Here is a 17,144-nt window from a genome sequence, read left to right as displayed (position 1 = left end):
TCCTGCTGCCCAATTCCCTGCTCTTTAGATTCTTTCAAGTGCGCCATGCAGCTCAAACTCAGTTTCCCCATCCTTTACCACAGTCTACCCCAAATGTCATCATGGCAGTAGTTAAGGGTGTGGATCCACGAAGGATGATTTCTGATTTTTATGTCATACTTCTAACCCCATCATCTACCAAGCTAGCTTACAGCCTTAAACCAAGATGGGAAAGAGAGGTGGGTCCGCTGAAGGATGAGAAGTGGAGTGAAGCACTTGACTTTTGCAAGACTGTATCCCCCAAACTTTCTGACAGGTTGACCCAGTTGTATGTTGTGCACCGAGCATATCTTACCCCCCTAAGAATCGCCCGCTTTAGGCAACAGTCTTCTACCTCATGTACAATGTGTAACCAGGCGAAGGGCACATTTTTCCATTTAATTTGGGGGTTTCCGGTCCTTCAGGGTTTATGGAAGCAGATTGTGGATTTCCTCCATGATGACATGGGATCCCCTTTGACCCTGGACCCCATACAATGCCTACTGGGGATATTCCCCGATTCTGAGATAGATAAATTCAATAAAACATTCTTGCACGAAAAACATTGTTTTCTGCTAAAAAAATTATAGCCAGAAAAGTGGATGAGACCCATTCCCCCCAGCTTCAACGACTGGAAAATAGATATAAATAACACACTGACCTACAAGAAGTTCATATACATTAACAGAGGTTGTCCAGATAAGTACAACAAAATCTGGGATAGGTGGCTTGCGCCCGCAGGCACATGCACTGGGGGTTCGTAAAGCTAAAACCCCTCCCAGTGTGGAATCTCATGAATAGCCTAGACAGAAGGTTTTCCATCCATTTGATAGTCGCTGAGTCAATTATTCAATCTGTATAAGTTCTTGACATGTTGTGTTTACATGTATATAAGCCACATATTGTTGCTATATGCATTTCTCCAGTATTGCCTTATAACTTGCAGAAATATGTTCAAACTGTAAATTGTTCAATAAAAACTTTTTCAAGAAAAAAATAAAAAAACACACCATGTATTAAAAATATGCAGGCATCCATCGATTACCTGAAGCTGTGGTCTCAGACACTGACCTGTGGTCGACACCATTTCTACAACTTCACCCAGTACTTCCTGCACATCAGCATCCACATCTTCAGGGTGTGTAGTAAGTTGCCTTTCTTCAGGATGTTCAGTAAGTGCTGGGTTACTGGTGTCCCAAGATGTCCCTCTTCTTTTCTCCCCTATGTGAATACAAAAAAGGTATACTTAGCAGACAGATATGTTAGGCTAGAAATAGTAATATGAAACATTGCTTGGAAGTGTCTTTCAATTGTCAGTTTTGGCAGCGTTCCAAGCTGAATATATGATTTTTTCCATTTCAAAAGCTGGAATACTTACCTGTTTTGTGCAAGTTTCACAAATGGAGAGACCCCTAGTATCCACTGGAGAACCTGCGTGGAACACCATAACAAGGATGTTATAGTGTCCCACACTAGTGCTCCTGCATCCAGATGCGTAAACAGCTGCTGAGTGTCCTCTGCTGACACTGAATAAAGTTGAGATTTTATTATAGTTTCAAACACATCTAGACAACAATGTAATAAAAACTTATTTTAATCAAAATAGGGCTGAACAAATATAGTTAACCTGCATCTCCCAAAAATGACATTATTAGTGGTCGAACAAACAATGTTTAATGTACCACGAATGATTCCTGTGTCCACGAACCTCAAACTTGGCATTTTAAACTGTACAATAGTAAAGAAAAGCACATGGACCAGCACGAAAGTAATAATAATAAGAACACACGACAATTACTTACTTTTTTGCAGCACTTTCCTGATCTTTCTATACTGATTTTGCTCTCTCAATTTAAGGTCTGACCAGCGTTTTCTCAATTGATCCTTGGATCGTCGTCCCCAAAATTCATGTGCACAACTTTAGCCATGATCTTGGCCTTTCTGACATTTGGGTTTCTGTAAGGTCCATGCTTCCCATCATAGTCTATCCTCTTTAAGACATCCACCATCTTCACCATTTCTTCCAAAGACATATTTGAGGCCTTATATCTCCTCCTAGATGTGGACGTTTCTGGCTCCGGGCTTTCGTCATTGCTGCTCTCTGCATACACCTGCTGTCTTGCTGCCATTTGCTCTCCCACTGCCCCGAAAGAGAAGAAGTGGGGAATACACTAGAAAGAAGGACAGGGGCAGAGTTTCACGAATGCGCAGTGTATATAAAGTAGGCATGTGCATTTCATTTCGTTCCGAATCGAAATTTGGGCGAATTTTTCATTATTCGGATGGATCCGAATTTCCGAATTACAAAAGTAAGAATTTAAACGAATCGAATTCGAAAACATATTTGAATCGAATTCGAAAACATATTCGAATCGAATTCAAAGACAAATTCGAATCGAATTCGAAAAAAATAGAAAATGTTTTTCTAAAAAAAAACAATAAGATAGAATATAAAATAATAAAGCAATAGAACAATAGAATAAATATATATATGATTTCGGTCTATATGAAATTCGAATTTCGGAAGATGGCTTCTGAAAGTGGAATTTCGTATAGAATGAATTCGAATTTGAATAGAAAAGATTAGAATAGAAAATAATAGACTAGACAAACAATAGAACAGAACAGAATAAAATATAATATATATATATTTTATTCTACTCTGTTCTATTGCTTTTCTAGTCTTTTCTCTTCTACTCTATTCTAATCTTTTCTATTCAAATTCGAATTCATTTTATAAGAAATTCAAATTTCGGAAGATGGTTTTATATATATATTTATTTATTTTTTCTATGCTGGTCTATTGTTTTTCTATTCTTTTCACTATATATATATATATATATATATATATATATATATATATATATAATATTTCTTTCTATTCTGTTCTACTGTTCTATTGTTTTTCTATTCTATTCTTTTCTATTAGAATTGATTTCATTCTATTTCAATATAACCATTTTCTGAAATTCGAATTTTGTATAGAATGAATTTGAATTCAAATAGAAAAGATTAGAATATAATAGAAAATAATAGAAAAACAATAGAACAGAACAGAAAAAAATATTATATAAAACCATCTTCTGAAATTCGAATTTCGTATAAAATGAATTTGAATTTGAATAGAAAAGATTAGAATAGAGTAGAAAGAATAGACTAGAAACACAATAGAACAGAATAGAATAAGATATAATATATATATTGTATTTTATTCTGTTCTGTTCTATTGTTTTTCTAGTCTATTCTTTTCTATTATTTTCTATTCAAATTCGAATTCATTCTATACGAAATTCGAATTTCAGCAGCCATCTTCCGAAATTTGAATTTCGTATAGAATTAATTCAAATTCGAATAGAAAAGTTTAGAATAGAATAAAAAAGAATAGCATAGAAAAACAATGAAACAGAATAGAAATAAATATAATATATAATATATAATATATATTATATTTTATTCTCTTCTGTTCTATTGTTTTTCTAGTCTATTCTATGTCTATTATTTTCTATTCTAATTTTTTCTATTCAAATTCAAATTCATTCTATACGAAATTCTAATTTTAGAAGCCATTTTCCGAAATTCGAATTTCGCATAGAATTAATTCAAATTCGAATAGAAAAGTTTAGAATAGAATAGAAAAGAATAGCATAGAAAAACAATGGAACAGAATAGAAAAAAATTTTATATATATATAACCATCTTCCGAAATTGGAATTTGGTACAGAATGAACTTGAATTTGAATAGAAAAGATTAGAATACAATATATTATATTTTTTTCTATTCTGTTCTATTGTTTTTCTATGCTATTCTTTTATATTTTCTATTCTATCCTAATCTTTTCTATTGGTATTCGATTTCATTCTATACAAATTTCAAATTTCGCAAAATGGTTATATATAGTTTACTTTTTCAAATTCAGTTAATGTTTTTTTCGAATGCGGTAGAATTTTTTCGAATTTTATAGTTTTTTTCAAATGTGGTAGAATTTTTTCGAATTTGACAGTTTTTTTCGAATGTGGTAGAATTTTTTCGAATTTGATAGTTTTTTTTTCTAATGTGGTAGAATTTTTTCGAATTTGACAGTTTTTTTTCGAATGTGGTAGAATTTTTTCGAATTTGATAGTTTTTTTCGAATACGGTCGAATTTTTTCGAATGCGGTCGAATTTTTTTGAATTCGAATACGAAACGAAACGCATTCCGAAAATGAATGTAATGATGGCAACGAATTTAACTAAACGAATTCAGTTAAATAACGAATCGAAACTAAACTAAACTAAACAAATTTTTTCATCCTGCACATGTCTAAAAAGCCATAACACGCGGTCGATGTAACGGACATAGGTTCGATCTGTGAGTGGAGGACGGAAGATCGCTTTTGTGCAAAGGAACGTTGAAACCAAGGTACAATTGTAAATTGGGGCATTAGTGATTAGTGGCATATACTGCTTATAGATTGAGGCCTATATTGGGACAAGATTATGAGAGTTTAGCCTGACTGTTATGTCTCCAGGAGACCTTTCTCTCAAGAGAGGTTCAGAAAAGAGAATTCACCTTGTCATTTGATTTGTATATTGTGTTGCTGCATTATTAGCTATAAATTATGTTTGTTCCAGGTCAGCTGTACGCATGCGCCACCTACTGGCCAAACATTAATATCATTAGTAATAATACCTTTAACCTTTAAAGGATGTGACATAAAAATCATCACATCCTCTTTAGTCAGGAAGTGAAACCCCCTAGGGATCAGCATTTTCAAGATTATCCCAGCTGCCTAGATGTAATCTCTTCCCATCCATGGCATCGGAGGTAAGCAATCTTCCCCTTCCTCCTCCACAGGCTATTAGGGAAAGCAGATAGTCATTTCAGTTGTTATTTTATATGATGTTTACTATTGTATGGTAATGTTATATTATTCTTGTTATTTTCAGTTTTACCGCATATAACGTGTGTCATTCATACTTGTATTAAAATCTGCAACGTGCCAATAAAGACACAGACAAGAAACAGCAGTCTATTATTGTGTGCGCAGAAAAAGGTTATCTGCCTGGATAGCTACCCATAGACTCCGGGAGTACGGGGGGGCGAGGCCAGGACAGTAAAACTCCGGCCTAGGAACACTACGGATAGTGCAGAAGGGGAAGAGGTTTGGCCACACGGAAGAGCTACAGTCTGCAATCAACTGTACAGCCACTTTCATACAGCCAAGCAACCACAGATACTGCAGCCCTACACGCTTACTGCTCCCACAGGCCGCTACTCAGTCAAGCAACCATGTCACGCAGTAGCACATCCTCACTCAAAACCAGATCACGAGTTTACGGTTCCAGCAAGTCAGTGACAGCCAGTGTTGCAGCCGCCATTGCCCGTGGGAAAGCCGAAGCGGCAAAGACACAAGCTACCTTTGCTGGAAAAGAAATGCAGTTGAAGTTAGAAAGGGCCTCGCTAGAAGCCAAGCAAGCGAAAGATAGGGCCTTTGGTAATGTGAGTACTGATGTCACCCTCCTAACTCACTTCCCACCACTGCGCCTCAGGTTCAAGAATATACCTAATCTAAAGCTGACACTTTAAAGAATCAGAATACTGTACACTGTGCTTTTCTGTGTGCCAAACCGGAAAACTATGTGACACAAAACAAACACAGTGGCGCTAGTAATGCGACATCTAGACGTGTTTGTTCAAGCTTTATAGAGGCTTCAAGCTTTATAGAGGCTTCCCTGGCTTCTAGTGAGGCCCTATCTTTCTGTACACGGTGCTTTTCTGTGTGCCAAACCAGAAAACTATGTGACACAAAACAAACACAGTGGCGCTAGTACTTATGGATATATAAATATCCTAAACTAAACCAAATAAGAAGCAAAGCAAATATATATTACATAAATGCGTGCCCATCCAGTGACAAGTGATGAACATATATAAACATAAATATTCAGAAGACTGCTAGAGAACCCAAAACAGTCCTTTAAATGTTGACTTTCTTTTCTTTTCTTCAACTTCCACCACACCCAAGTGTTTGGTGATCCCACTCCCTATGGTAATCCACTCACCGACTCCTAATGCCCACACTCTCGTGTTAGGGCTTAAAAGCTTTTTGACCACATCACATGGGTCACATCGGCAGATCACAATGTCAGAATCATGTGCAGGGATCGTTCCATATGTGAAATACAAAGAATACTCCAATAGTGCAAAAACGTTTACAAATTTATTTAAAAGCACTCAAAATCTTCAGTATAAAACTCACATGTTAAAAGTATCAAAAACGCAGATAAACACTTCCACAGCAAATTGATCTTCTCAGCACAGCAACAAACGCAAATAGATCAGCCACTTAATGAGTTGTGGTCACAGCGGACCCGAGGTGTGCAGGCGTCAGACTATCTCTCTCACCTACTCCACATATTTTTGTAATATACACTCTGTGTTACACGCCCATAGGTGTATGGGGAGTATGGTATCTACACAGTGGGCAACTGTGATGTTATTTAATGTAATGGGTGTTTGTAGTGGGAGAGTCACACATAATAGATGAAATACACCTGAAGGGTTAATTTAAGAATGTGGGTTACAATTCACTTATTATTTAATGTGATTGTAAGTTTGATATAGGATCACAAATAAATAGACACGTTTAGATCGGATAAGGAATTAGGTGTAAAGAGGAGGTAAGAGTCGGATTAGAAAGCACGGGTGGTGGTTGGGTCTTCGGGTCATTGGAATGACCCTGAAAACTCAGGGCGATATATTTGCACATCTCCTATAATGTTAGTAAGATCAGAGACCCTCTTCCTGATATGTTGATTTTTACCAGGTTTTTTGGAACAATACATATATATTCTTTGATTATATGTTGAGAAAGATAATAGGAGAACTCGCCCATTCAGTTATTCACATATATGTAAGAACTAGTATTTTATTATATTATTGATAGTGCTCAATTATTTTATTTATTAATTTTATATTTTCCTTGAGTTATATTTTTTTTTTAAATGCTGGTGTAATATAATATTTTCGTTAATATTTTCATCAGTATAGCATTTTATGTTATCTCATGTTGCACAGATTAGGGGAACTAATGACCCTTATTAGCACTGTAACGATTAGAGTGTGAGCATCTAAAGTGTCTATGGATGTTTATCACTTAATGCAGAGTATCCGCAGTGACGATTGCGGGGTTACACTAACATCACCATATAGGCAAGGGATTGCACATTTTAAGTCCTCAATACAAGCTGTGCCGGAAGGGCGGAATGTGCAACTAATGCCGGTTTGTAATAATGGAGATTCTGTGACTACGAGGACACGAGTTGTGCGCAGGCGCGTCGTTGCTTCGCTAGTCAAGTGATGGGAGGAGGAGATAAAAGGAATGAGCGTCACACCATATAGCCAATCCCATGAATAAGTCTGTGTATGACGAAACATGTCGGGGCGTGGCTGTATGACTTACCCCACCAATGATGAGTGACGCTGCCACATCGTATGAGGAAGTGACACATCGATAGAGCGGGGAGGCGACGGGGAGTAGGTGAGAGAGATAGTCTGACGCCTGCACACCTCGGGTCCGCCGTGACCACAACTCATTAAGTGGCTGATCTATTTGCGTTTGTTGCTGTGCTGTGAAGATCAATTTGCTGTGGAAGTGTTTATCTGCGTTTTTGATACTTTTAACATGTGAGTTTTATACTGAAGATTTTGAGTGCTTTTAAATAAATTTGTAAAAGTTTTTGCACTACTGGAGTATTCTTTGTATTTCACATATGGAACAATCCCTGCACATGATTCTGACATTGTGATCTGCCGATGTGACCCATGTGATGTGGTCAAAAAGCTTTTAAGCCCTAACACGAGAGTGTGGGCATTAGGAGTCGGTGAGTGGATTACCATAGGGAGTGGGATCACCAAACACTTGGGTGTGGTGGAAGTTGAAGAAAAGAAAAGAAAGTCAACATTTAAAGGACTGTTTTGGGTTCTCTAGCAGTCTTCTGAATATTTATGTTTATATATGTTCATCACTTGTCACTGGGTGGGCACGCATTTATGTAATATATATTTGCTTTGCTTATTATTTGATTTAGTTTAGGATATTTATATATCCATAAGTACTAGCGCCACTGTGTTTGTTTTGTGTCACATAGTTTTCTGGTTTGGCACACAGAAAAGCACCGTGTACAGAAAGATAGGGCCTCACTAGAAGCCAGGGAAGCCTCTATAAAGCTTGAAGCCTCTATAAAGCTTGAACAAACACGTCTAGATGTCGCATTAGAGAAGCTCACTACAGAAAGGGAAGCTGCAACTGCCATAGCTGAAGCAGAAGCCCTGGAAGCAGCCGTGAGCCTCAGTGGTGAACGCATCAATGTGCTTGGCTCCGAACAAGGAGAGCCGAATCCCTTGCAACGCACTTGCACCAACACTTCAAATCAACCTACGATACCTCTCCTCTACAGGGAATAGATGGTGTCCTAGGAGAAACAGATCAAACACTGCAGGTAACAGAGCATGAGAGCAACCAAACTCCTCAGAGCTGCAAGCAGCAGAACTCTCACCAGCAGGTTACAGATCAAGCCTACGTCTCTGCACGCCACGACCCACAACCTCCAAACCAGCATCAGAATAATCCTTCTACTACACAACCGTACAAGACAAGAGGACCTAAAGCAGAAACTTCTGACAGGTATGGTCGCACACCACACTCCCACTACAGTAGTGAATCGCGAACATGCTCTAACACCAGCCAAGTTATAACAGACTTTTCCAAATTTTTTGCCAGACGAGATTTAATCACAAAAGGACTTGTAAAGTTTAACGATCGGCCAGAAAATTACAAAGCCTGGCGATCGTCCTTTCAAAATACCATAAAAGGTCTAGACCTGTCTCACTCCGATGAAGTAGACCACCTAGCACAATGGCTTGGGAAAAACTCTGCCGAACATGCCAGTAGAATCAGGAACATTAACATAAAACAACCAGAGACTGGACTTAAAAAGATTTGGAGCAGATTAGAAGAGTGCTATGGCTCGACAGAGACTATAGGGCATGCACTTTTTAAAAGGATTGAGGGCTTTCCCAGAATACCTAGCAAGGGTTATCACAAACTACGAGAGGAACTACTTCTTGCTAAAGAAGAGGGAGCCCTCCTGGGTCTTGCCTCCCTGGATGCAGCCAGAGGGATTAAACCTTTAATTCTGAAGCTTCCTTACGACCTACAACAAAGATGGGTCACATATGGTTCTAAACATAAGAAAAGGTTCCAGGTACCATTTCCACCATTCAAAATTTTCGTAGACTTTGTTTCAGAGCAAGCTAAGTTCTTGAATGATCCCAGCTTTGACTTTATACTGCCATCAGCCACGCCCCCTAGCTCAAACAGCACAGGATGCCAGTGACAGTGAACAAGTCTCATGTTTCTCCTACAGACTTTTCCTATAGGTCTTCCAACAGTGTTCACCCAGAGGACAAAGTCAGAGACCCCAGTAAGCAGTGTCCTCTACACAGGAAGCCGCACCCTCTACCAAAATGCAGGACCTTCAGGGAAAAGTCTCTAGAAGATCGCAAAGCCTTCCTAAGAGAGAACTGCATATGCTTCAGGTGCTGTTCATCCACATCACACTTTGCCAAGGACTGCAAGGTTAGTGTATCATGCACAGAGTGTGACAACACAGACCACAACTCAGCACTACATCCAGGCCCTGCTCCTTGGAACGCCCAGCGAGCTGGCGATACCAACAAGCATGGCAGGGAGCAAGAGAACACTAGTTCAAACATCTCAGTGGTTACCTCACAGTGTACTGAGGTATGCAAAGATCCTGCAGGCGGTAGGTCTTGTTCAAAGATCTGTCTTATTAGAGCTTATCCAATGAGTCACAGAAACAAAGCTGTCAAGATGTATGCGCTCTTAGATGACCAAAGCAACCACTCTATGGCTAAATCCACATTCTTTGACACCTTCTGTGTTAGGGGTCCAAGCTCCCCTTACTCTCTAAAGACTTGTGCGGGTACTGTTGAGACGGCGGGGAGAAGAACCACCGCCTTTTGTGTAGAGTCCATAGACAGGTCGGACTTGCCTACCTTTACCCACCATACTCGAGTGCAACCAGATTCCAGACAACCGGTCAGAAATCCCTACACCAGATGCAGCAATTCACCAGCCTCCTCTAAAACGCATGGCCCATTCTCCTACCAGAATATGACGAGCAGGCTCAATTAATGCTGCTCCTGGGAAGAGACATTCTGCAGGTTCATAAAGTAAGAGAACAGATTAATGGTCCCCGCAATGCTCCCTTTGCCCAAAGACTTGAACTGGGGTGGGTCATCGTAGGGGACGTCTGCCTAAAGACTGTGCACAGACCCACCACAGTCAGTAGCATGTTCACTAATGTACTTGACAAAGGACGCCCTTCCTCCTTGCAACCATGTCACAACAGCTTCATCACAAAAGAGCTTCCAGGTAGTACTCACATACCTTGTTCCTCTGTAGACCCAGACACAGATGACCACGCTTGTGACAGTGACCCAGACCACCTGGGGTGTACTGTCTTTCATAGAACGAAGGAAGACCAGCAGGTAGCAATGTCCTTTGAAGATAGACTTTTCTTGCAAATAATAGAAAAGGAGACAACCAAGGAAGAGTCAAACAATTGGGTCGTACCTCTCCCATTTAGACCCCATAGACAGCGTCTAACTAATAACAAGGAACAAGTCCTTAAACGCTTTGACTCTCTGCCAACGCAACGTAGCCGTGGACTACTCTGGGACTTAAGGTCAGACACCTTCACCTTCCAGGTTAGTTGGGAAGAAAAGCCCTTTACGCACAGAGGCGTTCTGTCAACCATAAACTGTCTGTATGACCCTGGTTTGTAGCTCCAGTCACCATTGAGGGTAAAGCACTTCTCAGAGACCTGATTCAAGAGACAGTGAACTAGGATGATCTTCTTCCCCCAGAGAAAAGAGATCAGTGGACAGAGTGGAAAAATTCCCTGACAGCCTTGTCTAACTTAACCACTTCAATACCCGGCCATAGTCAAATGACGTCCACAGATGGGATCTCCCATCCTGGGTGGACGTCATATGACGTCCTCGTCTTTCCGCCGCTACTGCGGGCCCCCAGGGGCCCGCAGAGCGGCGTTCGGGGTACCGTTGTGTCCCTCAGGACACAGCCGTTCCCCGATGGGGGTATTGAAGTGGCGGCGGGCGGCGGAGCGTCGGTAACGGCGGTAATGGCGGATGCAGAGCGGCATTGGGAAGCGCTGTGTATTGTGCTGGTTTCCGGCGGAAGAGCGGTGATCAGGGCGGTGATCGGGGCTGAGGCTTTTCCCCTGGATACAGCTCAGCCCCGATCACTGTAGCCAATGACATGGCTCTGCATCACATGACCGGCTGTGTCCAATCACAGCCGGTCACTAATGTAAACAAACAGATAGTAACTGCTGTTGCTGGGCTCTTCTCCTCACACACCGATCCAGTGTGAGGAGAAGAGATCAGCTAACAGTGAGTTACTAATTACATGTACTACTGTGCCCAGATCGCCCCTCCTAAATAAAGAGTACCTGTCACCTTAGAGTACCTGTCACCTCAGAGTACCTGTCACCTCAGTACCTGTCACCTCAGAGTACCTGTCACCTCAGAGTACCTGTCACCTCAAAGTACCTGTCACCTCAGAGTACCTGTCACCTCAGAGTACCTGTCACCTCAGAGTACCTGTCATCTCAAAGTACCTGTCACCTCAGAGTACCTGTCATCTCAGAGTACCTGTCATCTCAGAGTACCTGTCATCTCAGAGTACCTGTCTATCAGGAGTACCCGCCACCTCATCACCTGCCACCAGAGTACCCGCCACCTCATCATCTGCCACCAGAGTACCCGCCACCTCATCATCTGCCACCAGAGTACCCGCCACCTCATCATCTGCCACCAGAGTACCCGCCACCTCATCATCTGCCACCAGAGTACCCGCCACCTCATCATCTGCCACCAGAGTACCCGCCACCTCATCATCTGCCACCAGAGTACCTGCCACCTCATCACTTGCCACCAGAGTACAGCCAGTCAGCCACTATGTCCAGAAAGATGTACACCCCAGAAGAGGCATACCAGATACTGAGTCTGACCGATGAGAGCAACGGGGAGCTCTCACCGCTCAGTTCAGATTCTGGTTCTGATTCGGAATATGAGCCCCCCGAAGGCAGCACATCGGGATCCGAATCAGAGGAGGAAGTAGTCCATCCAAAAAGACGGCGGTCTGAAAACCAGGCAGCTACCAGCAGTGCCAGCGGCGGTAGACCCCAGGAGGAGGGGCCCAGTACAAGCGCTGCTAGACCCCAGGAGGAAAGACCCAGCACAAGTGGACGCCAAAGAAGTAGGGCCCAAACCCATCTTCCAGATTCCTTGGCAAACCCATTGTGGCTGCCTTCTACCACAGGGTCAGCCACGATCCCCCCTTTTACAGCACAGCCGGGTGTGCAGGTCAACACTGCAGGATTTTCACAAATGGATTTTTTAAATTTATTTTTCCCGAATGAATTGATTCAAGGCATCGTGGACCAAACTAATCTGTTTGCCCAACAATTTATTGCAACCAACCCCAGCTCCAGCTATGCCCGCCCCTTTGAGTGGAGACCGCTAACAGCAGTGGAGCTAAAATTGTTTTTAGGCCTAACCCTGAACATGGGGCTTACAAAAAAAAATGAAATTCATAAGTATTGGTCCACCAAACCCATCCAACATATGCCAATTTTTTCTTCAGCCATGTCCAGGTCCCGATACGAAATCATAATGCGCTTCTTGCATTTCAATGACAACTCACAGGGCCCCCCCCCGAAATCACCCAAACTTTGACAAATTATATAAAGTTCGCCCCCTAATTCATTTTTTTTCCCAGAAGTTTGCCGAAGTTTATGTCCCTGAAAAAAATATATCTGTGGACGAATCCCTGGTGCATTTCACAGGCCGGCTGGGAATCAAACAATATATACCCAGTAAGAGGGCGAGGTATGGCTTGAAGCTTAACAAGCTTTGTGAAAGTGCCACCGGTTATGTGTACGCATTCCGCGTGTACGAAGGGAAAGATTTTCAGCTCCAGCCCCCTGAGTGTCCCTCGTACATGGGAATAAGTGGGAAAATTGTTTGGGAGTTGGCATTCCCACTCCTCCAAAAGGGGTACCATATTTATATGGATAATTATTATACGAGTTTGCCCCTTCTCCGCCACCTATATCTCAAACAAACTTTGGCCTGTGGTACAGCTAGAAAAAACCGAAAGGGCTTCCCACAGTGTCTTGTCACCACAAACATTCCAAGGGGGGAATCGACAAGCTTGAGGAACGAAGAAGTGTTGGCTGTGAAGTGGAGGGATAGAAAAGACGTGTACATCATGTCCACCATCCACGATGACACCTCGGTGGAACTTCACAGAAGACGCGGTACCGTTCGCAAGCCTACCTGTATCACTGAGTACAATAAATACATGGGGGGGTGGATTTAAATGATCAGTTGTTGCAGCCCTATCTTTCAACAAGAAAATCCTTATTCTGGTACAAAAAAGTCGCAATTTACTTTTTTCATTTGGCCCTTTTAAATTCTTTCATAATCTACCAAAAATCCACAGAAACACCCACCACCTTCATAAAGTTTATTGAAGACATTGTCACTGCCCTGATTTATCAGCAAGTATCCCCCCCAGAAAGCATTCGCTCCGATTCTGTCAGCAGACTACATGAGCGCCATTTCCCAGACCATATTCCACCAACAGGATCCGGAAGACGACGCCAAAAAAAATGTCGGGCTTGCACCAAAAGAGGAATTAGGAAAGATACCAGCTTCCATTGTACCGACTGTCCCTCCCAACCTGGCCTTTGCATCGGAGAATGCTTCAGGCGATATCACACTCTGGAAAATTATTAGTCCATATTTCTAATACTGCCATTTCCCCGTTTTTAATTTCTGTCCTGAATATTTCCCTTCCTCAACCAACCATATTATTGCCTTCTATGTGAACCGACCCTGGCCTGTTTCTCGACTATTCCTCTGCCTACCGTCTGCACTGTTTTTCCGCCATGTTTTTGCCTTTCACGTGAACTGACCCTGGACTGTATCGACTATGCCTCTGCCTACCGTCTATTTCTGCCTTTTACCTGCACTGACCTCGGCCTGTTGACCATGTTTTTGCCTGCCCCTTGGATTGATCTTTCACCCTGCTACACAGGGGTCTCACATATGTGAGGGGCTCCAGAATAGTGTTCGGAGTTCAGAAAACCAGTTTTTGGTTTTCTGTGTTCCCATAACAGGGTCTGGTTGCCCGGAGGCTTCAAAGTGATTTGGGTGGGAGAAGCCTCTACCCCGTCCCCATTCTTTCCTGACCGATGCCCTAAGCTTGATGGTACTGCCTGCTCCCTGGACAAATACTCTGGCTGTGCTGACCATACCTCTGCCTGCTGCATGTACTAACTATGGACAGTATTCCTGCCTGCTGCATGGACGATCCTTTGATCCTTTTGCTGCTGCTGACCACATCCCTGCCTGCTATCTGGACTAATGCTTTGGCTGTGCTGACATCTCTACCTGTACTGACTATTCCTGCCTGCTGCCTGTTTTGCTGTCGCTGTCCACGTTCCTGCCTGCTGCCTGGACCGATGCTCTTCTCTGTGGACCACTGCACTACTAAAACTGCAGGTAATCTTTTCTTTACCCTTTACTCAGCAGAATGTATTTTGGTTTGTAATTGGTATGTACAGTACATGCTATGTGTTAGAAATATGAAGGGCCTTCAACAATGTGATAGGTTGGCAGGAATTTGTGTGTAATGTATGCTCCTAGAACAACTGACAGTGCTACTTGGATGTTGGGCCTCTGTATGTGGCCAGACTATGTAAAAGTCTCACACATGTGGTATCGCCATACTCAGGAGGAGTAGCAGAATGTATTTTGGGGTGTCATTTTTGCTATGTACATGCTATGTGTTGGAAATATCTTATGAATGGACAACTTTGTGTAAAAAAAATGCGTTTTCATTTATTTCCCACAGTTTCCAAAAACTTCGGGAAAAAAATGAACCATTCAAAAGACTAATTATGCCTCATAGATTATACGTTGGGGTGTTAGCTTTCCAAAATGGGGTCATTTTGTGGGCGTTTCCATTGTCCTGGTGCTCCAGGGCCTTCAAAATTGTAATAGGTGGTTGAGAAATGAGATGTGTAATTTATGCTCCTAGAATGCCTGGAGCTGCTACTTCAATGTTGGGCCTCTGTATGTGGCCAGGCTGTGTAAAAGTCTCACACATTTGGTATCGCCACACTCAGGAGGAGTAGCAGAATGTATTTTGGGGTGTCATTTTTGCTATGTACATGCTATGTGTTGGAAATACCTTATAAATGGACAACTTTGTGTAAAAAAAATGCGTTTTCATTTTTTTTCCACAGTTTCCAAAAACTTCGGGAAAAAAATTAACCATCCAAAAGACTAATCATGCCTCATAGATTATACGTTGGGGTGTTAGCTTTCCAAAATGGGGTCATTTTGTGGGCGTTTCCGTTGTCCTGATGCTCCAGGGCCTTCAAAATTGTAATAGGTGGTTGAGAAATGAGATGTGTAATTTATGCTCCTAGAATGCCTGGAGCTGCTACTTCAATGTTGGGCCTCTGTATGTGGCCAGGCTGTGTAAAAGTCTCACACATTTGGTATCGTCACACTCAGGAGGAGCAGCAGAATGTATTTTGGGGTGTCATTTTTGCTATGTACATGCTATGTGTTGGAAATATCTTATGAATGGACAACTTTGTGTAAAAAAAATGCGTTTTCATTTTTTTTCCACAGTTTCCAAAAACTTCAGGAAAAAAATGAACCATCCAAAAGACTAATTATGCCTCATAGATTATACGTTGGGGTGTTAGCTTTCCAAAATGGGGTCATTTTGTGGGCGTTTCCATTGTCCTGGTGCTCCAGGGCCTTCAAAATTGTAATAGGTGGTTGAGAAATGAGATGTGTAATTTATGCTCCTAGAATGCCTGAAGCTGCTACTTCAATGTTGGGCCTCTGTATGTGGCCAGGCTGTGTAAAAGTCTCACACATTTGGTATCGCCATACTCAGGAGGAGTAGCAGAATGTATTTTGGGGTGTCATTTTTGCTATGTACATGCTATGTGTTGGAAATATCTTATGAATGGACAACTTTGTGTAAAAAAAATGCGTTTTCATTTTTTTCCCACAGTTTCCAAAAACTTCGGGAAAAAAATGAACCATTCAAAAGACTAATTATGCCTCATAGATTATACGTTGGGGTGTTAGCTTTCCAAAATGGGGTCATTTTGTGGGCGTTTCCATTGTCCTGGTGCTCCAGGGCCTTCAAAATTGTAATAGGTGGTTGAGAAATGAGATGTGTAATTTATGCTCCTAGAATGCCTGGAGCTGCTACTTCAATGTTGGGCCTCTGTATGTGGCCAGGCTGTGTAAAAGTCTCACACATTTGGTATCGCCACACTCAGGAGGAGTAGCAGAATGTATTTTGGGGTGTCATTTTTGCTATGTACATGCTATGTGTTGGAAATACCTTATAAATGGACAACTTTGTGTAAAAAAAATGCGTTTTCATTTTTTTTCCACAGTTTCCAAAAACTTCGGGAAAAAAATTAACCATCCAAAAGACTAATCATGCCTCATAGATTATACGTTGGGGTGTTAGCTTTCCAAAATGGGGTCATTTTGTGGGCGTTTCCGTTGTCCTGATGCTCCAGGGCCTTCAAAATTGTAGTAGGTGGTTGAGAAATGAGATGTGTAATTTATGCTCCTAGAATGCCTGGAGCTGCTACTTCAATGTTGGGCCTCTGTATGTGGCCAGGCTGTGTAAAAGTCTCACACATTTGGTATCGTCACACTCAGGAGGAGCAGCAGAATGTATTTTGGGGTGTCATTTTTGCTATGTACATGCTATGTGTTGGAAATATCTTATGAATGGACAACTTTGTGTAAAAAAAATGCGTTTTCATTTTTTTTCCACAGTTTCCAAAAACTTCAGGAAAAAAATGAACCATCCAAAAGACTAATTATGCCTCATAGATTATACGTTGGGGTGTTAGCTTTCCAAAATGGGGTCATTTTGTGGGCGTTTCCATTGTCCTGGTGCTCCAGGGCCTTCAAAATTGT

The sequence above is a fragment of the Aquarana catesbeiana genome, linkage group LG01 (genome assembly GCF_042186555.1).
Source record: "Aquarana catesbeiana isolate 2022-GZ linkage group LG01, ASM4218655v1, whole genome shotgun sequence".
NCBI classification, from domain to species: domain Eukaryota; kingdom Metazoa; phylum Chordata; class Amphibia; order Anura; family Ranidae; genus Aquarana; species Aquarana catesbeiana.
The sequence above is the reverse complement of the archived record's forward strand: the minus strand, read 5'-3'. Positions refer to the sequence as shown.